Source organism: Solenopsis invicta, chromosome 9 (genome assembly GCF_016802725.1).
Source record: "Solenopsis invicta isolate M01_SB chromosome 9, UNIL_Sinv_3.0, whole genome shotgun sequence".
Classification (NCBI taxonomy): domain Eukaryota; kingdom Metazoa; phylum Arthropoda; class Insecta; order Hymenoptera; family Formicidae; genus Solenopsis; species Solenopsis invicta.
Window position 1 is genome coordinate 13,497,042 of NC_052672.1, and position 16,842 is coordinate 13,513,883.

The 16,842-nt window shown below is 40.1% G+C and overlaps 1 protein-coding gene and 1 long non-coding RNA gene across 3 annotated transcripts in view; one reads left to right on the forward strand and one right to left on the reverse strand.

Annotated features, from left to right (window-relative positions):
• LOC120358650 overlaps positions 1–16,842 on the forward strand; it is a 423,202-nt gene that overhangs the window by 112,169 nt on the left and 294,191 nt on the right. For both annotated transcript variants that reach the window (XR_005575556.1, XR_005575555.1), the window contains exon 4: positions 2,754–2,796. This is a non-coding gene — a long non-coding RNA (uncharacterized LOC120358650). The remainder of the gene's footprint in view (positions 1–2,753; positions 2,797–16,842) is intronic.
• Positions 1–16,842, reverse strand: part of LOC105193470 (epithelial discoidin domain-containing receptor 1) — a 147,707-nt gene that overhangs the window by 106,697 nt on the left and 24,168 nt on the right. The gene's annotated exons all lie outside the window — the stretch shown is intronic.

Sequence of the window (16,842 nt, forward strand, 5' to 3'; positions counted from 1 at the left end):
TACTCTTTGCGGATGTGTACAACCGACACGCATCGTTTTTTAATCCTTTCGTGCTATCCATGTTACATTCCCGAGCGTTTTCCCTCCTGCCCAGGTTGTCGACGTTGCCGCGTTGCCAGCAAGAAATTACGCGTGAACTTGTAAAAAAAAAAAAAAAAACGTTTCCACATAAATTTCTGTGATTACACTGCGGACAGAGGCGAACGTGATCCGCGTGATTTTATTCACGGCCGATCGGGGATCTCCCTGACCGCGCGTCTTTGTTTGATGATCCGGGATCCGCCGTTAGGCTCAGACGGTCGAAAGGGTCTGTGCCGGGTACTTAAACGTGTGATATATGCGATATACGCTCGGTGCTGGCCACAGGTACTCGTCCTGTGTACCTGCTGCTCGCGGGTACGAGCCGAGGAGGCCTCGCTCTCTACGCGTGTTCGCCTACTTTACATCTCGGTGAGTAATGCGCGACGGTCCCGGCATTAAAAGCGCCCAGGCAACGCCGGCTTTGCCCGGAGGCCGGCGACGGGTACCCGGCGACCGTCGTGGAAACCGTACGACCTGATGATAGACGAGCGGGCATAATGGTAATAATACCCCATTAAAGCGGCCGTTAAAAAAAAATCCTGCGGCGTCGACGAGGCGATTACGCGAACGAGCGTTCTCTCTCTCGCGCGCGCGCGCTTTCATGACGCGGATGAGTCGCGCGATAGTGAAAATTGCTCCCTGCCAAATTGATATCTCGAATCGGCAATTATCGACGCGACGCACGTCGAACGAGCGTTGTTTTTAATCAACCTTTTGTGATGCGCCTCGCGCGATCCGAAGTTTAAATAACAGTTACACGCGGGGCGCATCACTTTACACGGTGACGTGAGATAGTGACATGGAAAAACTATACTCACCGAGGTGCACATCGGAGATTCTTCGTCTTTAGTGTCGGGATAAAAATAGCATACGTTACGGCAGGCTTTTCAATAAATCAAATTCATCGAGACCCAGATTTTTTTATGGCCACCTTCGACACACGTGAGGATGCAAGGAGAACGCTCCATATGGGAATTGCGCATACGATACGAATACGTGATCGGACCATTCGTCGTTTATCACTTTTATTGTCACATGAGAACTGTGCTAACAAGTGTGTCCTTCATATGTACATATATCATAGGATAGTACGTCTCACATTTGCAAAATCTTTATTTATCGTATAGATAGATCTCTCTGTGAAAGAATTCTTAACTCGATGTTATGAACTCGTAACTCGACAGTTTATGGTTAAGCTAATCCCGCAGCTGCGCATTTCTTGTACGCAAAATGTTTCTCGCAATCGTGGTGCCATATTTTGAGAATATATTCTGGAGACACAAAAATTTTCTAATACAAAAATGCTAAAGTCATCATTTTTCGAATTATAAGTGATCGAAATTTGCCAACAGTATCGTATATCGCAAATCAATTAATTACTCTATTTGAAGAGAATTATTAAATCTATTGTTTATTTTAAAAAAATAAAGCTTTGATCGATAAAGTGTTTGGAAAATATTCAAAGTATAAAAATAAATTTATGAAAATTATTAAAAATAGTACAAATTTAAAATCAATAAATTAGTTTGTAGAAATATTCTTTCGAAAGAAAGGTACATTTTACATTTTCTTCAAATGGGCATTAAGTTTAATAATTCTTTTTAAACAAAAAGTCTCGTACACATAAGATTTCCAAAACCGAATCTACAATCGAACGGGAAAATCATTATCTTGATCATAATCGAAGTTAAAGTCTATAAATGGAGCCCATAATGTATAATAGCAATCAAAATTCAAAGTAAAAGCAACTTTAACTGGAAGCGGCGCGCGCGAACCTTGTTGTTTGCGCCCAACGACGCGCTGTGTTTACAAAAGGTCGTCGCGCTATCACTCGTGTTATGAATGCCGGCACAGGCAATCCCTTTCGCATTATCTTCCGCAACGCTGTCGCGACAAGTGCCGCGAACAAATCGCGAGATCATTTCCTACGAACAATTAACGAGTGCGTGACGCATTTATTTAAAGTAGGATTTTTAGTGATACGGGAATTAGTTTCGTTACGATATTTACGATCGTTTTGAATTTTCTGTCGATTTAGATTCCGCCGATTATTGCCGGATCGAAAGACTAAACGTACGAATCGCTAAATCGCTAAATCGCTAAATCACTTGAGTGACAGAAAGATACGATATATCTAGATATCCATTTATCAACAACACATTTTTTGCGGAATTTATATGCATTTGATGAAATATATTACGTCAGGGATATCGGGTATCGTAGTCTCGTAGGATATTTTTTACGATTATATTTTTTTTGTGTTATCTTTCTGTCTCACTGTAATAAAGTATGCATCGCGTGAGCGATTAAAGTTGGGAGTGCCGTGCCAAATGCTGCCATGCGATTGCCGTATTCTGATTAGTCCGCGCGCGTAATTAACTGTTTTTTTACGTGAGTGTTGTGTGATTGCAACCAAGAGGAATCTGAAAGGAGGAAGAGTGCTTCGGGCAACGGCGAAGCAGCTATGGAGTGTGTGAACAATTTAATATTAGTTAATTATTTACAAAATTAGTCATTTTTTGAAAAGGAAAAAAAAACATAATTATTTTATGCAATATCCCTTCCGGCGAAAAAAAGAATAACAAAATTTGATGTGTATGCGTAATAATTATTTTTGAAAATGTTTATTATTCTGAACGCTATTGTAATTTCGATTATTGCTTGTTTTGCAGATTAACGTAGCTGTGTTTCAACTCCACTGCTGCGCATCGATCGGTGAGTCAAATTACCTTTCATTTTATTTAATTTGTGGTAATGGATTTATAAAAATAATATTGTATGATAAATGTATATCTGCAGAGTTATTGTCTCAAAATGAATGGGCTTAAGATAGATTGGTGATAACTTTTAAACTTTATTTCTAAAATATATGCATAAATTAGAAAAATAATGGAAATTATTTTACAAATAAATTTATTTTACAAATATTATTTTACAAATAAAATAAGCTCAATAAAATAACGATAAATTGACTTTTGTAAAAAATATGTTATTTTGAAACTTTTAAAGAAATTTTATACAGGTATTACACATACATTCTTCACACTTTTTTGTGTTTTCATATACAAGCAAGATTTTCACAAAATTAAGAAGATTATGGAAATGTGTTAATCATTTTTTTTTTGTAAATAATAATAGTGCTAATACTGGTATGTACTAACTAAATTATTAGTTTAATATTCAAATACATAATAAAAAATAATGTAAAAGAATTAGAAGAAGATAATACCACGAATAAAACAGTAAAATTTCGTTATATTTATATCTCATAGATGATGAGATCAGAAAACAAAATAACGATATATGTTACATGAATTTATTAAAAATAAATGAATACCTATATGAAAAAATACAGGAAAATTGTTAATATTTTGATATATATATTTCTTCATTTCTCTTTCTTAAATACTTTTTAAGTGGAATTTATGGTATTCATTTGACTATCTAGTATCTTTCAAAGATTAAAAATGATATAAATTGTTTCGAGAAAGAAAGTAATTTAGAGATTTTCTCATTACGATCGTATCATAAATAACGAGATAGAAAATATTTCACAGTATAGCATATTTCAATTAATTGATCCGATGAAAAATTCGCAGCAAGAATTATTAAATACATTCTTTCTTATAACGCGATAATTTTCCTCTAATCTTCCATAGCCCAGTCATTTACCTTTATTAATAAACTTGATCTTATATCATTTGAAACAGAATAAAATAGGATTCTGTAATTTCGTTCTATTCACGAAATAGAAGATTGCATCTACAATGTCTTATTATAATATTATATTTCGAGAGTTAGTGGCAAAGTAGATAAAGATTTACAATATGTCCCGATTAATCCTAATGGAGATCAGTTCAATCATATCATCAAACAATTGTGTATCCAATATGTATAGGTAGCGATATGTATTGTTCGAATGCAGTGGGATTAATTTTGCTTTGTGGTTTAGTGGTAATATCGAGCATATCGCCACCTAATTTACTAATTGAAGAATACCATAGTTTAGCCGCATTCGATAATAATAGTACACAATGACCGCCGGTAATCGGTTGCGCTTTTCTCATAGAGAGCTCCTATAAATGCCTTTACGCTTAGCGATTACACGCACTTGAAAGCTCTTAATGCACGCAAACTAGAACTGATTCTGCAACATACAATGCGCGATTTACTTTCTAAAACGTAAACCATGTCTATACACAATTATATATACAATTATATAAATAATTTATATCACAGCTTATATAAACGATTTAGATAGATTTATTGTAGAAAGTAAATTGCGCATATTATGATATGGAATCAAAGTTCATCTTACTGTTCCTACTTGCGGAAAAATTAAGGCACTTTTTAATATTAATCGCGATCATAATTAATCGTAAATTACGTTGATGAACGGAGTTACGTAGAGAAGTAATTTTTATCTGCGAAGCGTGACTTTTAAGTTATCGTAACTCCCGCTCGGGGCCGGAGTAAGTACAGCGTACAACTCGGCATTGTTGTCTCAGAGTCTCGTATTACACGTCTGCTTTCCTCCAAGAAGTGTACCTACTAATTACTCCCTGCGTCAGTCTCCTCGTTAGCTTTAGATGAGTGCAACGTATAAAGGACGGAGAGGAAATTCCGGATAAAAGCGTGTACCCCGTATTAACGCGTTTGATCGACGCTGAGTGTTAATGAAAATTTTCCATACGATGATTCCTTGCATAAATAACAGAATTACGTTATTCGCTATAATGCTGTTTCTCGCGCAACGCTGAATCCCCTCAATTATATCGAGATTTATTATTTTGGATAAATTATCTCAATTACGAGAGCTAGCTAATAAACAAGCATAAGCGATCGTATGAAAAATTTCGCCCATTTTCCCAGTTAAATTCGCGCCAAGTTAATAATTTAAATGTGATATAATCTGAAATACAAATCATAAATCGCACGAATTGCTAGACGCGAGATGGTTGTCTTTCGCAAAATTGAATGTCGGATGACGGAAGCAAATAGGTTGTCCGCGAGAATACCTTCGGGAAAGCAAATACCGGCAATCACTGGCAATCGAGATAACCAGCGATCTAACACGATTCTCTCAGTTTACAATTACTCGCTCATCCGACTTGGTGTTGACTCTCGACAATTGTTTCCTTCAACAAGTGCCTCTCCTAATTACTCGTCGACCGAGAGTCCTCGTTAGAGTTCCTCGTAGACTGCGGAGTCGCGGAGACCGGTAGTAAAGGAACAGTCGAGAGAAAAAAAAAAGAGGGGGATGGTCGCGGCGAGGGATGGGCGAGGCGGGCCGTGAATCAGACCGGAAGACGCGACAAAAAGAAGTGGGAGGAAGGAATGAAAAGCGAGAATGCGCGCGGTCGGGCTCTCGTATCAACATAGATTCCTCAAATTCTTCTTCTCGCTTCGCGTCAATTATGACTGACGCGTTGACGCGAGATAAACGGGCGTGCGCTGAAACGCCAAGAGAATGCGAATAAAGGCGAGGCGAGCATAATTTTAACGTTTCATCTACGCGATGTACGTCGTGCGAAAGATCCATTTTTTTTTTTACTTTATTAATTTCACTCTAATTGAGTTCGAATATTGTGGAATTCGAGATCAGTGCGAAAAATACCAAGTAGAATATTCTAGATTGAGGGAACAGTTGAGAATTCTATATATCTCTGAGTCACATATTGCGCTTTGTCGCCCATTTGAGAGACAGAGTACAATACATAGGACAATGCGACGTGTAATCGATTATTGAGCGACATTAATAGTAGACGTATATATACATAGCACCGATAACAGCCGCGTCGCTAATGCCGTTTGTAGAATCTACTTGCGAGTCTAAATATAATCGATCGAGACACGTTCATGTTATATACACTTTGGCAGGGAAGACGCTCAGACGAAAGCAAAAAACCGAAGAGACGGGAGAAGCCAAGCAAATTATCCAAGTCCAGATGCGTTTGTTGCATTGAGAATATAATGATCGAAGGCGCGAGGCGAGTGTAAATGGGAGATGCTCGCACAGACACTGCGGAAGAAAAGCGGAAGGAGGGACAGGAATGAACACATCGGTGTCAAAGCGCTCCGGGAGGGCAAGGGCCGCCTTTGTTGTGTCTCTCGGGACGTTACGTTATTAAAATTGGCCCTGCGGAAACACTTAACGAGTGGCGTGTCTCGAGGCGTTCTGAAATACCGCCGGGTGCATCTCCCAATGATAGGCTCCCGGTCGGTCTGTTTTCTCTCTGCTCGCCCGCGTCTGTCATAATATTTACGATAAACCATTAGCGAAATTTCATTATGGCCTTTATAAATCTAACTTGATTCGATTTCGACCAGGGTCGTCCGTTTACGCGTAAAATATTAATAGTTTACATTACGTGTGAACAATGTAAACTCTGTATAAAACGTCATCTATGTAAACTATAACTTATGGAAGATTTGATATGTATAATATAATGAAAATGTGATAGGGTCATTGCACCAGTCAATCAATAAATAAAAAATTGAACTAGTCAATGAACGTATAAATGAAATTTTAATATAATTACATTTTTAAATAAAAATGATGATGATATTTTAATAAAATGTTTATGAAAATTAAATTATAAAAATTTAATTAAATTATAAAAATACAATTAATTTGCAATTTATTATTTCAAAGTCTTATAATTTTAATACTTTTCTAAACGTAGTCATTTACTGGTGGTTGTTTAGTGACTGGTGCAGTGACCCTATATGATCATTCAACTTTTTAATTTTTAATATTATATATTTTTATTATTAGTACATTAAAATCAGATATATTAACAATTTTAAAGTTCAATTATTTTTTTAATATTGTGTTCTGTATTATCTAATTTATAATAGTTTACATATTTTACATGTTTATATTGAAAAAAGTTCGTGTAAACATCACATATTGTTTACGTAAAAAATCTATATAGATGTTGATTTTATTCAATTTGAACTTTTTACTTAACAATCGATAAGAGATCTTAAAATACCTCGTTATTGGATAACATCGATTCGAGTGTATGAATTCAGAGAGTCTGCCAATTAATATGTCCGATTATACTTTTATCTCATTATTTTTGTATGTACCGCGGAATAATGCCTGGAAAGTTTATATATTGAGGGGAAAATTACCAAATTTTAATAAATATTTATTCAAATAGTACCTATAAAATATTTACTAAATGTAAATATATATATATATATTTCTTTTAGTGCAAAAACCATTAATTTAAATTAAATATCATTATTGTTTATAAAGTAAATTTTTATGTACCGTAAGCAAATATTTCACTAATACTATTCGAATAAATATTTATTAAAATTTAGAAATATTTTCTCATAGTATAATAATCTAATGTCAACGTAAATGATTTTTGACATCTCTCAACAGTCTCTTCGGTATCTTCGTGTGGAATAAGATTTTGAATAATTTCGCGTTAAGAGCTTTGAGAACGTTTCGAAAGGAAAAAGGAACCAAGAGAAGGATGTTGCACAAGCGATGTTTATGGCCGAAAACGCCAAGTTTCGAGGCGCGTGCGAAACGTGCGCTGACTTAAACGAGCTTTTATGACATGTATAGGAAGTCTCGCGCGCGGTATGCACGCGTACTATCATACCCGATGGCACGACTCGGCTGCCCTTTCTTGGAAGCACGAGGCAATCCCGAAGACGCTTCCACTACTTTATCTGCGTATTCACGCGGGTATGACTGTGAGGACGTGGAACGGGCTGTATCGAATGTCCCGACTTGGGTTGATTGCCGCAATACCGGGAAAAGGCTTAACGAACGGATTGTTGCTTCGTCGGGCGGCGGAGTGTGTGACCGTCACGCGGGAGGATGAATGTCTGACAAGTAATAAAGCGTATTCTTTTTTTCCCCTTCCCGCGCGCGCGGAGATACGCCGGAGATATGCGCAACAACCGTATCCCTTTGCACGTTGAAGCGCGCCGCGAGAAAAAAAAATGGACTTCGAATTATACTCGGACGGACTGATGGACAGTGATTGACGCCATCGGATCTAAATTGTCAGGCTCATTCGCTCGCAATATTATTGAGTGATTGATATCGAGTGGATTACAGTGATTGTAAAAAAAAACCTTTGTTAAAAATGAACGATGTAAATAAATATGGTCACGCGCGATAATATATTGTCGTTGACGTCGCTTTGCATTGTGATGGCGCCGATGCTATCTGGCTGGCCGATGCAAAATAAATGAGAAAATGGCTTTATGGTAGCGACGCAATCGTCGGTAAGCGTATATTCGATATTGATATCGGATTAAGCAGGTTTTTACACAAGCAATCAAAGTTTACGTAGCGAAGCGCGGAGGAGACCTTTATGAATTCGACGAATGCAGTAATTACACTCGGCATAATGCTTGGCGAGGCGATACGCACAAAGCGCGTGCACGTTTGGTTATTAATTTCTTCCCGTAAATGGGCACCACGCCTGTGCTTTGACGTGGGCGCACTCCGCGCATATATCGAGCAAGGAAATACTCGCCGATATTGAATATCCTGCCCATCTAACTGCGCATCCCGCGGTGTACGAGAAATTGCTTAACGAACAGGCTAGACTCGCGTAACGAGGTACACTAATTCGCGCTCTCTATGGAACGGGCGCGATCCTTAAGGAAGCTTGGCGGATAATACGCCATACGGAGCCCGCGTTCTATAGGTGGAAATTAGATTCGCGTTACGACGGAGTGAATTATATACGAAAATCGAATCGCGGCTCTCGTCGGCCGAAAACGTTTTCATTATTGCGACTTACCGCGCGCCGCTGCGCGTATATCTTGAATATTCATTTCTCTGTGTCGCGTCACAATGCGCTATTGTTGCATCCCAATAGAATGCTATTCATTGTTCATACGCTTGCACGAATCCTCGTGGCAGGGCGCCGCGCCGCTCGTAAACACTGACGAGTATGAGAGCCGGATGCATTTTCGAGCTTTCGGAGCAACTTGATTTTTGCCGGCATGCAATAGCATTAATTCTAATCCCTTTTGTACCGCTACCGTTCTTTCGCTCGGTTTTCGAGATCGCTCAAGTCTCTGTCCGTAGACTGCGCGCGTAAGATGAAGCGATGATGCCCGGGCGAGGTTTACCGGCGAGGAAGACGTGATTACGCCCGTTAATTATTTCGTTGTTGGAAATACGCGCGAAAAAAAAAACATGCCCAAATCCGCTCGAGGGGAGCGTTTTTCCATGAAAAATTCACCGCTCGTTTCGCGGATCAGAGGGAGCAAAATGAGATCATCGCGGAGTGGGATGAGATCCTAAATGCCCTCGCCGTTGTAATTTCGCTTTGCTACTGATTAATGCTAACTTCCGTTTGCATCGCGACGGGCGCGCGCTAAGTGTAATTGTTCGTCGTGTCAATCAGCGATTTCCGCGCGAAGTGGTCGGCAAATGGGTTCCTTCAGTTAGATGTTCGGGACGCGATGCCGATGAGCAAAATCCCCGGAAATACTCCGGCTGCTTGTAAATAAAAAATTAATTGCGTTTGCAATCAACTTTCTGAAGAATTTATCACGTAACGTAACCAAATGAAAATAATAAAAGAAAATGATTTTGTTAGTATCCGATATTATTACTATCGTGCTCGAAGCACGGATGAGAAATCCGTGCTCGGCGGACCAGTATTAAATTCGCGTCAGATTCCCGTGTAAGTTCCTCGTGTTGTTTGTGCATCGTATCGATGTATCGGGTATCGATGTATCGGGCGAAAATTCACCCTCGTTTCCGGAATAACGAGGCTCTCCATCGTTGTATCGCATAACGTCGGGGATGCGCATCGCGAATATCGAATTCGCGCCGCCCTCCTCCGGCCTCCGCAGCGCGCTTACAAGCGGAATTGCTTAATGACGATACTCGTTCTCTCGTTCACTTAGTTTAGCATGATGCCAATGGGGAAACCGCGACATAAGTGGATGGTGTCCTGCGTGCTTCCAGGCCCTCCTACAGTTAAGTGCGTCGAGGGTGGCTGCCGGAGGGTGCAAGTCCTACACCATCTACGAGTGGGAAAACTTAAGGGCGACATTATGACCGAGCTACGAAACGTATGGTATTTTTGTATATTTCACGTTTCCTTGCTTCCTCACGTTCGCATTTACGATATGTATGTTTAATCCTTTCCTTTCGCGATTACGTGAACTAACATATAATACACGGAAAGAACAATTTTACTGTAGTATCTAAAAATTTAACTAGATATAGATCAGAAAATAATTTTATGTTAAACTATCAACATAATTATGTAAGATGTTCAAATATGATGATACTGCTGCAAAAAATGTTGACATTCTAGGAACCAGCTTTAACGTCCAAAATAAATTTTTAAACAGTTCAATATAATTTTCAGATCTGTATTTTAGCAAAATTATCCTTTTCATGTATAAATTTTAAATGTTTTTATTTCAAGGCAAAATATTTGAGAATTCTGTTAATTGTTTATTAACTTTCACTCTTTCTTTCTTTAATACTCGAAATGTAATCTAACATTTCGTATCGGAGTCCATAAAAAATTAATAGTAGTAAAGTTGAAAGATCAAACATCAAGTGGAAGATACCGATCAGTCCTGAAACCTTATAATATCAGTTGATTTTCCCGAATAAGAACTACTGAATAATTAAAGAACAGTTTTATCGAATTTTAATGTATTATAAAACGAATTGTTAAGCCGAGCATAATTATTCTGCAGTTTTGAAAATCGTATGAGCTTAATGTACTTCCGACTGTTGTCGGCGAATAAAAGTCGCTGTATTAAATTGCCGTGAATACCGAAAATCGTGCACACGATAGAGAGAGCGTTGAACGACATTGGCGTATGTAAAAAGTTACTGATATGGCACCGTTTGACGACATAGTTCGTTTCACACACACAGAATCGTTCCCGCTCGCTTCGTCACTCCCGTTCTCCCGTGCCGATCCACTCCTCTCCGTCTTCTTTCATTTCCTCCCACCTCTTTTTATCATCGAAGGTACGTGGGCGGAGGTATATGCGTTGTCAGATCAAAAGCATGAAAATGCGGGGGAGCCGCGGCTGCGTCCGGCAGAAACAATGAAAGCAAATACGGGCAATGGAAAACTAGCGGGCACAAAAGAACGAAAAAGCGGTCATTGCGAGTTACAAAGGACCGCGTGGAAAAGTACCGTGGATATCCAGTTTGGGCAAACACGAGGAACGAATAAAAAAGAGAGAGAGAGAGGAAAAAAAGAATAGAACAGACGCGCGCACGTCCTCGCCAACGAGCGCGCGAGCGGTCTCCGATATTGCCGAAAACCACCGACTTCGAAACCGATATCGACAGTCGCAGACGTTACCATCATATGCCGGGTTTTTCCGGATGTCCGGCGAACGGAACGAGGCTGGGAATCGATTGCGGCCAGAAATAATCTCCAGCCTTTTGAGCCCGACATCTCGGCGGCCGTTTTCGTAAAAGGGAAAGAGCGCGACACGGTTATCGAGTTTATTTGACCACTAAATTCCCGTTCGATCACGTGAAAGTCCTTGCTCGAGTGTGTGCAATTGTAACGCTGTTTACGCAAGAGGCACCGAGATTGCGCTTCTGCATTATCAATGCGAGATAATAAACCGTATATACGTCACGCGCGTGCATTACGCCAAAGCGAGACGCAGATGCACGAATATGAGAGGGTCGCAGATGCGAAAGGTGAAGCCTCGCACGAGAAGCGATATCGTCGAGCTGGAGCATCGTATTTCGACGATATATTACATATTCCGCGTGTATGATTGAATCAACATATGCGTGAAATGTCATAGTGAAGGCGGCCATGCGCACGGATCGTATAAATTGCGATCATTGCGAAGAATCGGGACATGTACAAATGTGATGGTATGTAACTGTGACACAGCTCAAGCTCTCTCGAATTTTCAAAGTCATGTTTTTTTTTTTTTTTTTATTTGATATAAGGCACGGTTTTTCTCATCATCAGCCAGCGCGCGCCGTGACGTAGAATCGAAAGAATTTTTTTCCCAATATTAATTTTCAACAAAATAGCACAGTGTTTTCGCGGACGGTGCTTTTCGATCGACGCTCCTCGATACGTAATTCGATTCAATGTGTGGGCGAAGTTCGCGATTCGCGCCACCTCGTGCATGTGCGCGCACACGTACGGTTTTGCGTCAAAGGCACCGAAGTAATTGCGAAAAAGAGTTATTCTGCCGCCCGGCTGGCTTTCACCGAAAGCGTCGCCGTTTCCCCAGATCGGAGAGAGAAAAAAAAGAGAGAGAGAGAGAGAGAGAGAGAGAGAGAGAGAACCGCATGGCATTAAAGCCTCGAACGTTGCTTTTCACCGAGATGCAAATCCATGGTCTTATAACTAAGCCCTTCTCGAACGCTGACTACCCGTGCACTGTGAGGGCTCCGCGAACACGCGACGTGCTTTAGGCGATTAACTCCGTATCGCGGTTCATTAGTCGTGCAGTTTTATGAAATAACAGCCCTCGGCGGCGCTCTCTACATTTTCGATATTTATGAACGGTGGATCGTTACCGCAGATACGGGCAATATTTCCAGAAAATATCTGCCGCGCGAGGAACTTCATTTTTTTCCCTTCCAGTGGAAAGCGCGCGCAGCTGTCTATTGTCTCGCAAAAATTCGCGCGAACCTTTTTGACGTCGTTGAATCGTGATAACTGTCTCGATCGATATATTAACTGCTGAAAACGCTGGTCGTGTGATAAACGCGTAGGTTCTTTTGAAAGATTTTTCATCGTATAGAAATATACACATTTTTGTACATTAAATTGAAACGAAAAAGTTATTTCTGCATATACCGTCGAAAATACCGTGCGGTGCAATAATAACATACCTAATTGTTTACGGTTTCGTTGTTACAATTACGCGTTAGTACGTATTATTGTTTAGGCGTACGCGTCGAGTCCTAATTTACGAGACACGAGCGAGAGACTCGTATTCTCAATTGAAAGGCGCCTTTTCAATTGGAACTCTCGACGAAGGGTGCGCTCGAAGTATCGAAACACCGGCACTTACACGCAATTGCTTTCGAGTGTTGCGCATAGGTTTGAAAAAAATTCGGTTGTCTCGAGTCTATTATATCCGAACCGCTCTCGTGCGCTCGCGTTGCCGGTAATAATTCGTACGTCTAGCTATATACAAGGGTGAAAGACGCGGGGCTCTTGAGCGAGAGGAATAAACGACAAGCGCGTAACGATCTCGCATTCGATATGAAAGACGGGTTTCTATACCCGCCCTTCGCAGTTTATGGTAACACAGATTTTACGAACGCTTTCTTAAAGCGTTTTCGCAGAAAGAATATAAATTTTAGTGGCCTACAACATAAGTTATACTGCGACCTCGCAATAAAAAGGTAAAATAAAATTTTTTAAATAAAGCTGAAAAAAAATGTTTAATTCAAACATTCGATCGCGCTGAAGCCATCATTGCATAACGTTATTAAAAAAAATTTGTTATTTCATTATTCTCTCTTACTTTGTTATCTTATTATCTATTAGTTTCGCGATACGTGTGTGTATAACTCGCTTTTTAATTATGACACTTAAATTGCTTGCACGCGGGGACGAACGCGGCGCGAAGCGTGGAGCATGTGAATTTAATAGAAAATCCGCGCGACACATTTCAATAAATTAACGAGACGTCGCACATGCGCCGGAAATGATTGCATTCGCGGATAGCGTCCCCGAGTTTTTAAGCACATCGAGCGTTGGAATTGGAGCTCAGGTGCATACCGTTCATTCAGGAAAATCCCTGCGAGGAGACGAGGCAAGTTTATTGCGCTTGTCGCGGAAAGAAGAGGAAAAGAGTGTAATCGCGCGAATACTGTCGATTCGTTTGGACTCTCATATTTGAAATTGCTGTCGCCTCGAATCTATTATATCCGAGTGAGGCCCGGGAGCTGGATCTCTCTGTAATAGAAATCCGTGGCCGGGTTGGGTTCGTTAATTCGCGCGCGCGGGTATACGCGAGCGAGCGAGCGAGCGAGCGCGCGAGAGGGGGAGAAACGGTAGAAGCCGAACAGAAAGAAAGGGAAAGAGAAAGAGGGAAGAGAGCGATCTGATAATAGACGCGCGAAAAAGGGAGAGAACACGAGAGCGGATGAAACTTGATGAAAAAGGAAGTAAGAGATCGGCAGGGATGAAGTTTGGAGCGCGAGTACTCGAGAGGAGAGAAAAACCTGGGGTACCTACGATTCCATTGAGCGGAGGCACATCTGCCGCGTTGCATTGTGCCGCGCGCTGCACTCATCCGCGTCATACGATCTGCTCGACGCAACCTCGAAGCCCTTGAGAAGAAAAGAGCGAGCGAAATGACGAAGTAGATCACGAGAGGAAACGAGAGAGAGAGAGAGAAAGAGAGAGGGAGAGAGGAGTTGTCGCTCCCCTTTGCGGCCTCGTGCCAGAGTTATATCGTCATATCGTCCTACCTGCCGAACGATAAATTCGCCCCGATCCCTTTCGGCCAAGTACCCACTCAGATTTATGAGGGAATTAATAATAGATCCAATGAAAAAATATCGACGATATATCGGCTATGCGATTATCTAGCGAAGAAAAAGGCGAATGTTGCCCTTAGCTTAATCAAATCTTGAATCTGGCGCAACGAGTAGTTTTCTTGAAAATATTTTCAAAATCTTGTTCAATGTTGAATTAAATATAGAAATTGATGTATTGTAGAAATACATTTAAAAAGTTATCAAAACTTTTCAGGACGAAAATAATGGACTTTTTTTCATTTAGCTTTCCAAAATACATGGACGGTATTGTCAAATAATTTGATGTCGAGTAGAGTTGCGTGCGATATATTGTCATTAATTCGTTTGCATTCTATTTATTTCCATTGAATTCAGATCGAAGTTGCCGACGCGAATTACCAACGTTGAAATTTAATTTTACGTTTAATTCGATTAAAAAATCGTTCAGTCCCGTCGGTCATTGCCGCCGCAGATAAAAATTGTTAACTGTTTAAACGCTCGCCGCCACAGTAAAGTGGTGTGATATATTCCTTTTTCGTGCGCAAGCAACGTTGGAAAATTGGACGGAGCAGGATGACGGAAAACGACGCGGTATAAAAGAGAGCGCGCCCCGCCCTTATAATCCAGAGTACATTTTTCACGCTGGCACGTTATATTACATATTTATGTCACGCTCGATGTCCGACTCCCTTCGCGTTACGTTGGATATGCAACAACTGTGCTCTTAGGACGCGGCGCCCATTAATGATTCAGCGAGCCGAACAAAATACGATGCTTGAATTTGTTCATGCCTTTGTAGGAGAGAGAACCTGGAAGCTGAAAAGGCACAACGAACACAGGCTCCGAAAATTTCGAGTTCTGTTTCCATTGCGCGCATGACATTCAAAATATTCCCCAAGAGCGTTAAAAAACAAACAATTTACAATATCAATATACAATTTTTAATATCTTTCTACGCCGAAAAATGTTTTTGTGAAAGAGGAAGCAACTTCGTTATTGATAAAAATTTAAACAAAATTAAAAGTCGCCACTTTTATTTTTCACGCTGCAAACATGTCGATTTTAATGCAATTAATTGATTAGTCATTACTTTTTATCGTAATTACGTACCGTACAGTGGGAATTTAATTTTTAGATTCTCCCCCTTTCGCGTCTCTCAAACTTATCGCCGTATGATTTAATCAGCGAAATGCATCGACTCTGAAATTTGATTAAATGCACTACTGCATTGCGGAGTGCTTTTTCTCTCGCATCGCCATCCAGTTTACCTTTTGTCATCCTACGTTTCGTGTAACTATACCCCGTAACACCACCGCGTGCAGTCCCTTGTATCACGATATATGAATCTTCCTCATTCCCACCCGGGGGATTCTGACTGACGGGGGATGAGGATTGGGAGCTTACACGCGATTACAAACCCTCCAACGAAGCCCTCTGGCCAGTTGGCCTACTTTCATACAACTTTCGACGTGCTGTTCGACCGTTTAAATCTGGCTATCCGTGCGAGACCAGGATACAATATCACCGACTTCGTAGGTCGAAGCGCTAACTAGAAATATAGTACATGATCTAAATCGCACATTCTAAAAGAATGCAAAAATGAAAAATACAAAGATTTAATAATTCATGTAACTGAATCATGATGGTGGACGTTATAGTTAGCGCATATATATTTAAATTTAGTACATGTATTACGTATATAAAAAATATTTTTCTCTTTCAGTTTTTTGTGCGAGTAAAATCTCGTTGCTTTAGATTTTATCACTTTCCACGACACACGTCTCTTCTCTTTTCGTTACGCCGATCGCGCTACACGGCAATAATGTATGTAATATAGAGAATCGGTAATATTATAATAATATGATATCTACGCAGAGAGTTGGGATGAATATTTTGATCGAACAATAAGAGCGATAACGATTGTCCCCGATTGCATTGTCTGGTCCGAGATAATTTATCACATCGATAAATTTATGGCTACTAGTGCGATGAGGGGGTTAATTGCATATCCTAGTGTATGTTGAGTAGTTGATTCTATTATTCGAATAACGGCTGCTTCATTTACATGGATAATTAGGTAATGCGATATTCGAAGCCCCTACATGTTACTGATGATACACCTGTATTTGCGATCGTGTATGAAATGGATAAATATCGCCATTTGATTAATAAAATCATCGTTATGGATTATTGCCGGCTTTCTTTGAGTTCGCTGTGAATCAGTTTGAACGATTAGATTATGCCCTATGTGACATTGAATTATTCGTCCTCTT